Genomic DNA, 13,635 nt, shown 5'->3' on the forward strand with positions numbered 1-13,635 from the left:
TGCTTAGGAAAAATTTAACAAAATTACAGAATGTATGAAAGTACTAGATACTTGTAATATCAGGAGAAATCACTAAAGAATAAAAGATGCTACTTTATTAATATTATGCCTTAGGTTTTACTTAATCGGGTGGATTTTTAAAGTTTCCTATGTGTTCATGTAAATGAAGCACTTACCATTAACATAACGTTTGCTATATACTAAAAGCATTGGTTTGTCATTCAATGATGATTTTTTCTTCTATTTTAAAAATTGTTGCTTTGAGATATTTACTTTTTGTTTGATTGCCTTTTAGATAAAGTTTTACTCATTGGATTTAGCTGGAATGGAAATTCACTTTTTGACCGGGCTTTCTTTTAACTCAGAGGTTTATTAACTTCTGACTTGTAAGTGCTACATGTAAACACACATGCCACCACAGTTAGCTAGATTTCATTAATGCTAATTATGTGTGTGTGTGTGTATATATTCTCTCTCTCTCTCTATCACTGAAACACTGTCTCTCTGTTCTTAAGTCCCAAACTTATGTCTGTGGTGTGTGTGTGTGTGTGTGTGTGTGTGTGTGTGTGTGTAGAGGTATGTAGGTAATAAAGGCTGTATATTTCTCACGATCTGCAGTTACATGTAATTCCTGACATGATTTCTGAGAAATAATTTTGCAGAGCAGTATTAGTTTTTATAAGCAGAAGCATCACTCAACATCACTATGCAACTTTAAAAATTGGTGATTCTGAATGTGCAATGAATATGCAAATGAGGCATAAACAAAAATGTAGAATAGCTCCTAAATGTTAATACTTGTACATTCATTTAGTTTTTAATAAATATAAATATGATATTGACTTAGTACTATACTTTTCTGCAAGGCCTGGGATAGGGAAATGCATAAGGAATTACTCAAGTAGTGTGCTTTGAATTTGGACAATCTGCCCTGTGTAATATGATTAAGGAAGGAAATTTTTGCATAAATAATAGGTGACTTTGAATGCATATGCGAATATTCAGCTTCCTATTCCATAGCAGTATTTTCAGAAGCTATCCCTATGGAGCTAACTTTGGTTCAATATATGACTGAGCAGATAAGTGGCAATATATTAATTCATGTCATATTGAAAGAAAGGGATGACCACTCTTAAACAGGCTGGGCTACTGCAGATCAGACCCTCTGAATCTTCTGTCAATGCTGGAGATATTTAAAGCTTGATGAAAAGATACTTCTGCATTCTTGGTTTCAAAGATAACTTTTAATTATTGATTCCTATTAGTAAAAAAGCCTGTGAGATTACAATGCTGTAGTATTGTATTTATCAAAATTGTCAGAGGATACTTGGTAACAAGTATGCCATAAGTTATAATAATTTATTACCTATAGCAGCAATGTTTGCTTCAATGGCTTTTTTTTTCTGGCCAGGAAGATGCTGTGCAGAGTAAACTGGATTTAAATATACTGAGTTTGATCTTAATCTGCCAACTATCTGGTCAAAAGAAATGATTTTTAAATAAGGGATATTCTGTCTTCCAGATTTTATACAAGAACACAATTGACAAGGATAATATATGGTTTTATAATCAAGAAAATGAATCCTAAATTTTTGCATTTTATACATCTACTGTGTATCAAAGTGTGATTAGGACACTGAAAACGCCGAAAGAAATTCCTGTTTTATCATATTATTGTGTGTTTGTTTGTTTTTATTGGATTTTTCTATTTATATTTCAAATGTTATTCTGTTTCCTGGTTTCCTGGACATAAGCCCGCTATATCATCCCCCTTCCCTTCTTCTCTAAGGGTGTTCTCCTCCCCATCCACCCACTCCTGCCTTCCCCCTAACATTCCCCTACAGTGAGAGTCCACCCTTGGCAGTACCAAGGGCTTCTCCTTCCTTTGGTGCCCAACAAAGCCTTCTTCTGCTACTTATGAAGTTGGAGCCATGTGTCAGTCCATGTCTTTCAGTAGTTTTAGTCCAAGGGAGCTCTGGTATTTTGCCATGGTTGTTCTTATGGGGTTGCAAGTCCCTTAAGATCTTTCAGTCCTTTATTTGCTTCTCCAAACTCTGCGTCCATATCCCCTCCTATGAATAATTTTGTTCCCCATTTTGTGAAGCAGTGAAGAAGAAACTCACATTTTATGAGCTTTCCACTGTCTCTGATTAATGGTGTGCTCCTTTTCTCTTCCTCCCCTTTTTTTCTCCTCTGTCTCCTCTTGATTTTCTCCTTTATTTAATTTCTGTTTTTATTCATATCCCTTTTAATTTTTGGAACTTTGAGACAGTGTCTCATTAGGTAGAGTAGGTTGAGCTCAAATATGAAGTAAACATTTTGTTTCTATTTCTTGAATGATATGATTAATATGAAAGTCAATATATCTTGAGTACTTTTCAATTGATTTGTAAATGTGAAAATGACGTTGCTCATTAATTACTTTTACAAATTTTCTTTTTTTGTGAAAAAGATCAGTCACATTGGCAAGTGCCCTTATATCTATCAACTGAGAGGCATAGTCAGAGAGTCTACTATGAGTTTACTTACAGCCAGAAATACATTTTAGAATTTGTTTGTAACAACAACATAAATATATTAATAAAATTGAAATTGTAGTGGCAGAATAGTATTTCTTCTCTTTCTGTATCTCTAGTGGTAAATAGCAGGTTGCTGAATTAGCAGCTTATATCTCAAACTACAGAGAGGAAGCAGAGAGACTTCTCTCAAAACCTTCCACAAACAATCATCAACCACAAGTCAAATGATTAAAAATTAGAAGCTAATCATTGACATCTCATTGAAACCACTGCATTCCACGCCTTGTCACCACAGTCTCACAACCAAATTATAATAAAATTATATACTATACAAATTTAAAAGACCCTATTATTTTTTCATAGAATGAACCCTGTTTAAAACTTTAAAGTGTCGTTTGAGCCTCAAGTCAATAATTTCAATGTTATCCTGTAAAATCAAAATATAGTTACATATTATTAAGATACAAAGACATAAACATATATTACTTTTTTTCTAACATGAACTCAGGCCATCATGAGAAATACCTTACCTCCTGGGTTCTGTTGTTCCTTGTGTGTATAGCATATCGGCATTTGTGATGAAAGCATCCTCTTCCTTTTGGCATCAAAGTTCAACGGGATTTAGCACATCATTTCCCAAGGAGTACATACAAGGCAGATCTCTGAGACTCATGTCCCTGAGACCACAAATGAGCCCATGAGGTCTCCTTGTTTTTTGGCATAGTCTCTGGGAATTCTGGGGAGTCTGGTGAGTTGACACTGCTTTTCTTCCTATGAGGTTCTCTTTAAATAAAATTCAGCTCAGCATTATAATGTTTCATGATATTTGTATTTTTTCATATTTAACAAAATATTTTTTAGTTAAAAGACAACATACAAATAAACATTTGTTCTAATTATGATATTCATTCTTTTAAATTAGTGTTTAATTGTAACCCACCAGCTTCTACAACTGAGTATGTGTTTCTTTTTTTTTTCTTTTGTTGGATATTATTTTTATTACATTTGAAATGTCATCCTCTTCATCCATCCCTGCTTCTATGAGGGTGCTCCCTCAACGACCCACCCACCCACTCCCTCCCAACTCCCAACCCAGACTTTCCCCTACATTGGGGCATCTAGGACTGAGTGTCTCTTTTCCCATTGATGCCCTACAAGGCCTTCTTAGTATGTTTCTTATCCCTAAACCATTTTCAATAGCCAAAGACTCCGTAGTACTTATCAATTTTCCATGCACTATTCTTTTACTTGTTTTCCAGCCATAAATATACTCCCAATAAATTATGAAGTACTCAGATAAAAATTTTACATCAAATTAAAAAATATTTTGTGATTATTTGTAAACTATAAACCCATTATATTTTAAACAAACACCATTTACCTAGGGATCCTTCCCATATGCTGCCACCAAGGCCACACTATCACTGATGCCAATAAGTGCTTGCTGACAAGAGCCTGATATAGCTGTCTCTGGAGAGCCTCTGCCAGAGTTTGACCAATACAGATGCAGACGCTTTCAGCCAACAGTTGAACTGAGCACTGGGACACAATGGAGGATTTAGGGGAAGGACTGAAGGATCTGAAGAGGTTTGCAACACCATAGGAAAAACCACGATAGCAGCTAGCCAGACCTCCTAGAGTTCCCAGGGACTAAACACCAAGCAAACAGTACACACTGAGGGACCCAGAGCTCCAAGCCGCAAATGTATCAGAGGATGGCCCTAGGAAGTAGCATCAGTGGGAGGGGAGGCCCTTAGTTTAGTCAAGGATCAATGCCCTAGCATAGGAGAATGCTAGGGTGTTGAGGCAGGATTGGTCTGGTGGATGTTCAAGCATGCTCACAGAAGCCGGGAGGAGAGGGGATGTCATAGGTGGCTTGTGGGGGGAAACTGGGAAAAATAAAGAAAAATATCAAAATATTACAATAATGCAACCTTGTCAAATCTAATTTTTAAAGATAAAATCCAAGATGCTTTTAAAGAGAGAGAGACTGATGTTTTTAATACCCTATACGAGAAAATTGTTGTGATTCCAGCCCCCAGGATTTTGAGATGAATTCACAGCATATAGATTGGTGAAGTACCCAATTAAAAAAAATCTTCGTGGCAGCCTTGGTGGCAGCCACACTTTTCTTTCTACCCATCCTAATGTTCTGTTTTCCATATGAAGAACGCGCGCACACACACACACACACACACACACACACAGAGAGAGAGAGAGAGAGAGAGAGAGAGAGCCTTTATATATTGATATGCCTAGAAGAGCTCACAGTTCAATGGCTCACTCACTTCCTAATCTTTATGGGGCTAATTCACTTCCTTTAGATATTCTTAAATTATTACGTACTGAAATCTATATTTCACCATTGATACTTTGGACCCAGTCTGGCAGCCTTCTTGGAGTGTCTTTTTTCTGGCTCTAACATGGCAGCTATGCTCTCTAATCCTGTATCTTCTCAGGCATGGAGTCTGTCTTTCTCCTTGCATGGGAAAACTCCCTCTATCTCTTCATTCCTCTCTTTCCCTGTGACTCCTGCATTCTATAAGTCAGGCTTCTGTCTGCCTTTCCCAGTCATTAGCTCCCTGCAACTTTATTTACCAATCAGAATCAACTGGGAGCAGGGTCCTTCTGTTAAGTTCAGACGTGGGGTTCTCATGCAAACAAGTTTGCGGACCCAAATTAACATAATATGAGCAGCAATACGCCAAACCCACTACATAAACTAATGTATGAAAAATAAATATATAAATAAGCAAGGTGAAAATTACTTTCAGAGTGTTTGCAATTTTACTAATCACTAGAATGATACGTGTAGGACTGCTATTTGTATTCTGATATAAATTATCCTTTGTTTAAATATTAATTTCATATATAATTCACAGCTACTTCTGTTTCATATATCATTTAATAGGTTGCATATTACTTTATAATTACCTTTGCTACTCTTATACTACAATAGTAAGAAGATCAGAGAGAATGTTTTTGTTGTTGATGCTATGCATTCATGTATGTTTGTGTGTGTTTGTGTTGTGTGTTTGTGTGTATGTCGAAGAATTCTTCACATATTACATACCATTATGGTTCATACAGTATTTTTATATTTGAAGGCACTTTTAATTGGTAAAACTAAAATATATTTAGATATGATCGAACACATCAGTAATTTTAGGACTCAAGAGGATAAAGCAGAAGGATCATAAATTCAATGTTAGTACAGGCTATATAAGAGTAAGAGCAGGAAGCCTCGTAAGGTCTTGAATGAATGTTAATAATGTTTCTCTATTTGACATTAATTGCCTAGAGGCTTATTGAACCACTTCCCCTAGCTCCCATAACTATATCTAGGTCCTACCATGGTGTTCATGATCCCTCTTCTGCTTCCCATGACTGGAGGTTAACAGGTCCAAACCTGCACAGGTTTTGTGCCAGTAATGACATGTTTTGTGAGACCAATGTTATAATGGTGATCTTATATTTGAAAGATGTTCAAACCTATCAAACTTACTTTTTGGCACGTATTATTTACCAAATATTACTTCCTTCATGATATTCTTGGAGGAGTGATATAGTATTCTCATGTTCATATGAGCTTTCAATAGTCCTGGTGCTCAGCACTTCGACTAGTTATAACCTATGCCCGTACCATTGATCGCTGAACAAGAAATTTCTCCAGAACATCAGTTTCAAATTATTACATGTATACTTAAAATAATAAAGTAAAAGAACTAATGAGAGAATGATGGATGAAGAAAATAATAAGAAGAAAAGGAGGGGGAAGAATTTAGGAGAAAGGAAGACAAAGGAAGGGATAGAGTGAGGGAAGCAGGAAGGAGAAAAAGGGAAAAAGGGAACAGAAGCATATGAAGGTCATAAAAAGGAATAATAGGATTTATAAGATAATGTACATTATATATCAAAGGTACACAAAGAAATCAATTATGTTATATAATCAAAAACTTCTAATACATTTTAATTTGTTTTTTAATGTTTTTATTTTGCATCGGTCTCAAATCTCCCATCCTTGTCACTGCCTCTTACAATCTTTCCTCGAAATCCCTTCTCCTCTGAGTGAGTGGTGGGTGCTCTGGGTATTCTCCCACCCTGGCAATTCTTAAACAAAGACATTGTGAATTTTAAGTGCAAATTGATGGAACTTGAGAATATCACCATGAGTGATGTAACCTAGTCTCAAATGGACATGCAGGTTATATACTATCTTATAAGGAGATACTAGACCTAAAACTGAGGTTATCCATGCTACCCTCCACAGACTCAAAGAAGTTAAAAAGAAAGAAGATCCAAACAAGATTGCTTGAATCTCACTTATAAGGGGTGAAATAGTCTTATGAGGCATATGGATGGAGGGATACGGTAGGGAGAGGTGATAATGAGTAGAATGGGGAACTTCAGGGGTGGTCATGAGATGCTACATGGTCATGAGAGATTGCTACATGGTCATGAAAATGAATGAAAATATGCAAAGGAAAGTGTAGGGGAAGTGGGGGTGGGGTATCTCCATAATGAGACAGAGACTTGGGATAAAATAGTATCTGAAGAATCAATAGAGGTTACCTTAGCTACTACTCTCAGCACTGGGGATATGGAACCTTTAGAGGCCACCTCCTGTAGCCAGACAGTAACCCCAGAAAAGTTATAGAGACACCAAACAGTTCTCAAAATGTTCAAGCCAATATTTATCCTGTGTAAAAAAAAACGTAGGCACAAGGAATGGGACAGAGTCAGAGGGACTGACCAACAAATAACCTGACCAACTTGAGCCCCATCTGATGGTTGAAGTACCGACCCCTAACAATATTGATACTCTGTAATGTTTGCAGACAGGAGGATGTTTTCTTCTGAGCATCTCTACAGACTCAGAGAGATACAGACACCAACCAAATACTGAATGAAGCTTGAGAACTCTTATGGAAGAAATGGAGAAATGATTGTGGACCCCAAAGGGGATGAAAATTCCACAGTAAGACCAACAGAGTTAACACCCTTGTGGGCTCTGAGACACTGAATTACCAACTAAAAAGCATATGCCAGCTTAACCTAGACCTTTCTTATATTTTATAGCAAATGTGAAGTTTGGTTTTTATATTGGTACTGAACAAGTATAAAGGGGTCTATCCCAAATGCTATTGTTTGCATTTGAGATGCGTTCTTGAAGCTTGGGTGCTTTGTTGAGCCCCAGTGGAGTGGATGGCCCTAGTCTCACAGAGACTTAACATGCCAGGATGGAGGATACCCATTGGTCCCCCACCCTCTCAGATGATATAAAGGGTGATGGTGCGAAGGATTGTGGGAGGAGTGAGCAGGAGGAGAGCACTGAGAGGCATGTAAACTGAACAAGTAAAAAATAAAACAAAACAAAACTGCAAGATATATCCTTTTGTCCCAATGCATATTTCCAATCATGTTGTATTTTTACGAAGACTCAAGGGAATAAAAGTTAAGGGATTGGAGAGAGAGTTTGATAGTTGAATACTGCTACTTTTACAGAGTTCCAAGGTATTCACAATTAACTGTAAGGATTCAGAAATCAATTCTTTTATTTCTTAATATATTACTATTAATGGCAAAAAGTAATGGGATTGCATGTCCTCATTACATTACTTTTTTTTCTTAATCTTTTTTATTGGATATTTTGTGTATTGACATTTCAAATTTTATCCCCTTTCCTTATTATCCCTCCAGACCCCTTAACCCACTCCTCACCCCCTGCCTCCACAAGGAAGCTTCCTCACCCATCGACTAACTCTCTCCTGCCCTGTCATTCCCCTACAGTGTGGCATCAAGCCTTCACAGGGACAAGGTCCTCACTTCCCATTGGTTCCCAACAAGCCCCATCTTCTGGTATATATGAGGCTGTAGACATAGTTTGCTCCATTTAGTGGGAGGTTTAGTCCCTGGGAGTGTGGGGTGTCTGCCTTTTTGATACTGTTGTTATTCATATGGGGTTGCAAACCCCCTCAACTACCTCAGTCCCTTTTCTGTCTTCTCTATTCTGGACCCTGTGCTCAGTCCAATGTGAACATCCACCTCTTAGTACTTAAAATTTCTTATAATTTTGTCACCTGAAGTTAGGTTTAAAATGCATGTACTGCCAAAATTGAATTTTTTTAGGGTAAGATTCAAAATGAGTATCTTCTTATTAAGAAAATTAATTTTTCAATTTCTTCTTTATAAGAAGTCCTTTTTTGATGGCAGTGAGTTCATTTGAATCATAAAATACATGAATAGATTACCTCAGTAAACCAGGAGTTCTTCTAGTTTTGTTTTTCTAGTTGTGTTATGTGTATGCAGTTTTTATGGTATTTGTGACCCCTGGGAAATGAATATAGTTTCAGTTCACTTATCATAAAATATTTATTGATTAGTTCCTAATAGTATGAATAATCCCCGAGTCGATTTGAGATTGTTTTAAAGGGAGGGTTTGGGAAAGGACATTTATAGGAGAAATTCATACAAACACATTGAATACCTATGCAAGGAAGACAAATTTTTGTTCTATCAAGTGACTAAGGCAATCCAAAACATCTTTGGCTATCTGCATAAGAAAGTTGCCAAAGCAAAAAAATATCCAGTTAGACATATGATACAACTAGATGATTATTACTATACATTTTTTGCGTGAGGCTCAGGGAATCAAGGTTATTGGGAACTTTTCTTACAGGGAGTGATATGAGATAAAATTGGCTGGTGGAATCCCAGAGAGTTGCTTAACATAAAATGTGCCTTGCCATAGCACTGTCACAATACAAACATGTTCAATGAAAGTTTATAATTTCTCTGTTTCTAGATGTAAAGTCATGTGTCACCATGGTTAGCTAGATTTTATTAATTTTAGTCATGTGTGCATATTTTTCTCTGTCTCCATCTCTGCCTCTATCAGTCTCTGTTCTCTCTTCTCTCTCTCTCTCTCTCTCTCTCTCTCTCTCTCTCTCTCTCTCTCTCTGTGTGTGTGTGTGTGTGTGTGTGTGTGTCTTGCTCTCGCTCTTGCTCTTTCTCTCTCTCATGCTCTCTCTCTGTTTGTCTCTTTCTCTCTGTCCCACTTCTCTCTTTGTGTGTTTGTGTCGGGATTTGTTTTGTGGGTGAAATGCATAGAAGTATGTACTTGTCAAAGGCTGTCTATGGCTCCAGATCTGCAGTCCCATGTAATTTTTAGAATCCTGACATGAGTTCTGGGATATCCTCTTACAGGGTAATACTTGATTTTACAAGTAGAAACATCACACAGGATCTTCTATGCACCTTTAAGCCTTGGTGATTTAGATGCATGCTTATTTTGCAAATGAAAGTACAAACCAAAAATATAGAAAGTTTCTTGATTTTAAATGTTCATACACTGAATTATTTTCCAGTAAATATAAATATGATATGGACTAAGCAATATCTTTTCCTGTGAATCAGAATCTACACTGGAAAGAGAAATGCATTAGGAAATAGTAAATGTGCTTTGAATTTGCACAATGTGCAAAAATCTTCTAAAATAATAAGGTGGCTTTGGATGCACATGGAATTACTCTGCTTTCTATCTTATGGCAGAACCTTTCCAATTTATTCTTGTGTGGCTCAAGTTGATTCAATGTAGGACTGAGCAGATAACTATTGTAATATATTAATTCAAGCCAAAAAGAGATGGAGGTGACCTCCCTGAAATAGGCTGTGGTTTGACAGATCAGTCCCTAAGAATCTTCTACCAATGCTGGAGAAGTTTAAAGATGGCTGAAAACATATTTCTGTCAATTTGAATTTAGAGGATTCCTTTCAAATATTGATTTTTATTAGGAACAAAGTCAGGGAAATGTCAGTGTTCTTTTATTGTATTTGTTAATATTGTCATAGTATGACTGGCAGCGAGTATTCAGTAAAAAAGATTGATTTATTATTTTGACGTCTATATTTGTATCAGTAACTTTCTCAGGCCAAGAAGAAGCATAGAATGGGTTGGCTTAATCATACAGATTTCCATGTATATCTGCCACCTAGGACTTTAAGATTAAGGTATCATATTATATTTCTCTCATCTTCCATATTTTATACAATAGCTACAAAAGGCAAGAATTATACAGGGTTACCCAAACAAGAAAACAAATATTTATTTCTTTAGATCTATTCATATACTGTGCAGCAAAGTAAGATTAGGTCACTGGAAATACCTAAAGAAATCCGTGTGTCTTAAAATATATTGTATTATTAATCATACAAGTAATGAATAATTGTGAATATGTACAATTATCAATTCCTTAATTTGAGTTGCAGAGTCCTTTCTGGGACATAGAGAGGCAAATTTTTACTGACGAGGCCAGTGCTAAGTCTCTTGAACCAGGTCCTACCCAGGGGGACAGGTTCTCCTACCTGCATTAGCTAATTAAATTAAATGTGCACAAGGATGACAGAGAGTTTGCCTCTCGGGTGACTCTCGATCACATCAAATTTAAAGAGAGAATAACCATCTCAGTAGTATCTAAGAATAAAGGAATGTATGAGATGTGTGCAATAATCTATGCTATGATGTTCTACAGATGAAAACTATGCCTTCATAATCTCTGATTTGATTATAATTTCTAGCATTGATATTGTTATTTGGGCAACTTACAAAAAGTTCTGTGTACTGCTTACAAAATCTGTGTAACAAAGAGGAATTATACAGGCATAATTAAATGGACATTTAACATGGGCAGCTAGAAACGTTGTAGTAGTGTGGTGGAATTAATAGATTTTTAAAGTAACCCAAAAGATACAGGGTTCACTATCTAGGAATATAAAGGATTGTGTATGTAATGTTTTTGTAATTTTTCTGGACAAAAGTTTCATTTGTACATGCTCGATTTTCCCAAAACCCCTCCTTTCCATAGCATAGAATTCTAGTTTACATACGATGAACATTTTACTCATGTTTCTTGAGCTTTTCTTTACCTCTGCTAATTACAGTCCTCTCCTCTTCCTCCTTCTTCCACATTACTTAATTTTTTCATTTGTTTATAACTTTTTTTTATATTTGAAAGTTGTGAGATAATGTCTCATGCCTGTGCCATCTTCAAACTTTAATAATCCTTTTGCTTCTATCTCTAGGATGACATGATGAAAGATGTGAGACAATTTACCAGGAATGTTTTTAATTTCATTTTAAAATGTACATTTAATTTTGATTATTAATTACTTTTAAAAATAAATTTTTGTGCAGAAAGCCCAATATATTTGGTATATGCCTTTAAATGTAATATCTGAGAGGCATAGACAGAGAGTCAGTATTGTTTTTAACTACAGCCAGGATTATGTTTTGGAATCCTCTAGTAACAACAACAAAATATATTAATAAAATTAAAATTATAAGAGGAAAAGGTTTTTTTCTCAACTTTCTGTATCTTGGATGGCAAGCAGTAGGCTGCTGAAGTAGTAGTTCAAAATCAAAGAAAAAGAAAAGAGGGCTATTTGAAACATCATGGGATATTTGAAAGATAGAATGCTATCTTCAGGGATATTTTTTGCACAGCAAAGTTGTATCTCCTAATCTTCCCCAAACAGCCATAGACATGGAGTCAGGTATTTGAAAATTGGAAAGTAATTTTGGGCATCTCACTCAAACCACTGTATTCTGAATCTTGTCATCACAGTCTTACCACCAAATCACAATACAATCATATATTATACAATTTTAAAAGACCCTATCATCTTTCATAGAATGGATATTGTTTAAAAGTTGAAAGTATTTTCTGGACCTCAACTCAATACATTCAATGTAACTGCTATAAAATGAAAAGCAATTAAATACTTACAGCATAAAACAGCACAGAACATATATCACCTTTCCTCTTTATGGATTCAGACTGTCCAGATAAATCCATAGATTTCTTGAGATTCATATTTTTCTGCCTCTATCTCCTGGGTGGTGTTGTTCCTTGTGTGTACAATCCAACCTGCATTTGTGATGAAGTTCAAGCTTAAATCTGTTTAGTTAGGCAAGTACTTTACCAAATATTGAATATCAAACATGTCTGTCCTGGCACTTGCAGAGTCCCACAGCCTTGGCCTTTCAAACAGTTTACAAATGCAGTACCTTAAAGAATCCAGTAACTTTTTACAATCCACAATTTCTGTAAGAGTCCAAAGTCTCATTTGGAAAATATGGTCTTGTAAAATCAAAATTAAAGTTTTAAACTACTTTATTACTTCAAGAGAAGAATCAAACAACAATGTGAACAAAGCAAAATGAAACTTCAATCGTGTTAATAACTCAATATCTTAATAATTGTGATCCACTTACTTTTTTCTGGCATCTGTTAAAGATCTCCATAACTTCTCTAGCTCTTCCTCTGTAGCACATATACAGTTGGACATTCGGGCTAGAGCTGTCTCCAAACCATTGGTGCTGCTGATCTTGTCTATCATCCTATGCTATTTGCACATGCCCCATACTGGGTAACCTTGCAGCCAATGAGTTGCACTTGAACCATTAGTTTCTTCTGTCATGTTTTCAGAAATCAATCCCTGCCACAAAGTGACAAGCCAGAGCTGTTGTCAATGGCATCTCCATGCCTGCATAACTAGCAATATGGGTAGGCGCTAGACTTATGACCTCATCATTTTTGGAGCACAGTTTCTGCACCATCACCTTGAGGCATCACTTCTCAGAGACTTCACATCTGATTGAACGTTTAGACCAAAATGGTCAGCATTTATTATCCAGCCACACAAGCATTTCCTTCTCTTTAGTAACTCTGGTATTGAAATTACTGAATGGTAATTTCTTCCAGTACATTTGGGAAGCAAGGTTTAGGTCAGGTGGGAATAAAACTCCAAGGATACTAGATTAAATACTGAATGAAAAATGCATTGTACTTTTCTTGATCTTGGATTATATATTTAGTATAATAAAAAATAAGGAGAGAAAGACAAAGACAAAGAAGGTGGAGATAATAAATAGAGATAGATAGATAGATAGATAGATAGATAGATAGATAGATAGATAGATGATGGATAGATAAATAGAAAGATAGATAGATAGATAGATAGATAGATAGATAGATTAAGCAAGATAAATCTGAAGAATCAGTGCATACAAAAAATGGAAGCCAATAGTGGAAATTGAGAAAATAGACTAACTGAA

At 35.9% G+C, this 13,635-nt stretch overlaps 1 long non-coding RNA gene across 1 annotated transcript in view; it reads right to left on the minus strand.

Annotated features, from left to right (window-relative positions):
* The window catches only part of LOC134483413 (uncharacterized), a 723,689-nt gene that overhangs the window by 172,714 nt on the left and 537,340 nt on the right, over positions 1 to 13,635 (minus strand). Inside the window, exons 42-44 of the long non-coding RNA XR_010060293.1 lie at positions 12,793 to 13,016; positions 12,305 to 12,445; positions 3,050 to 3,302 (exon numbers count right to left, since the gene is read on the minus strand). This is a non-coding gene — a long non-coding RNA (uncharacterized LOC134483413). The remainder of the gene's footprint in view (positions 1 to 3,049; positions 3,303 to 12,304; positions 12,446 to 12,792; positions 13,017 to 13,635) is intronic.

The sequence above is a fragment of the Rattus norvegicus genome, chromosome 1 (genome assembly GCF_036323735.1).
Source record: "Rattus norvegicus strain BN/NHsdMcwi chromosome 1, GRCr8, whole genome shotgun sequence".
Classification (NCBI taxonomy): domain Eukaryota; kingdom Metazoa; phylum Chordata; class Mammalia; order Rodentia; family Muridae; genus Rattus; species Rattus norvegicus.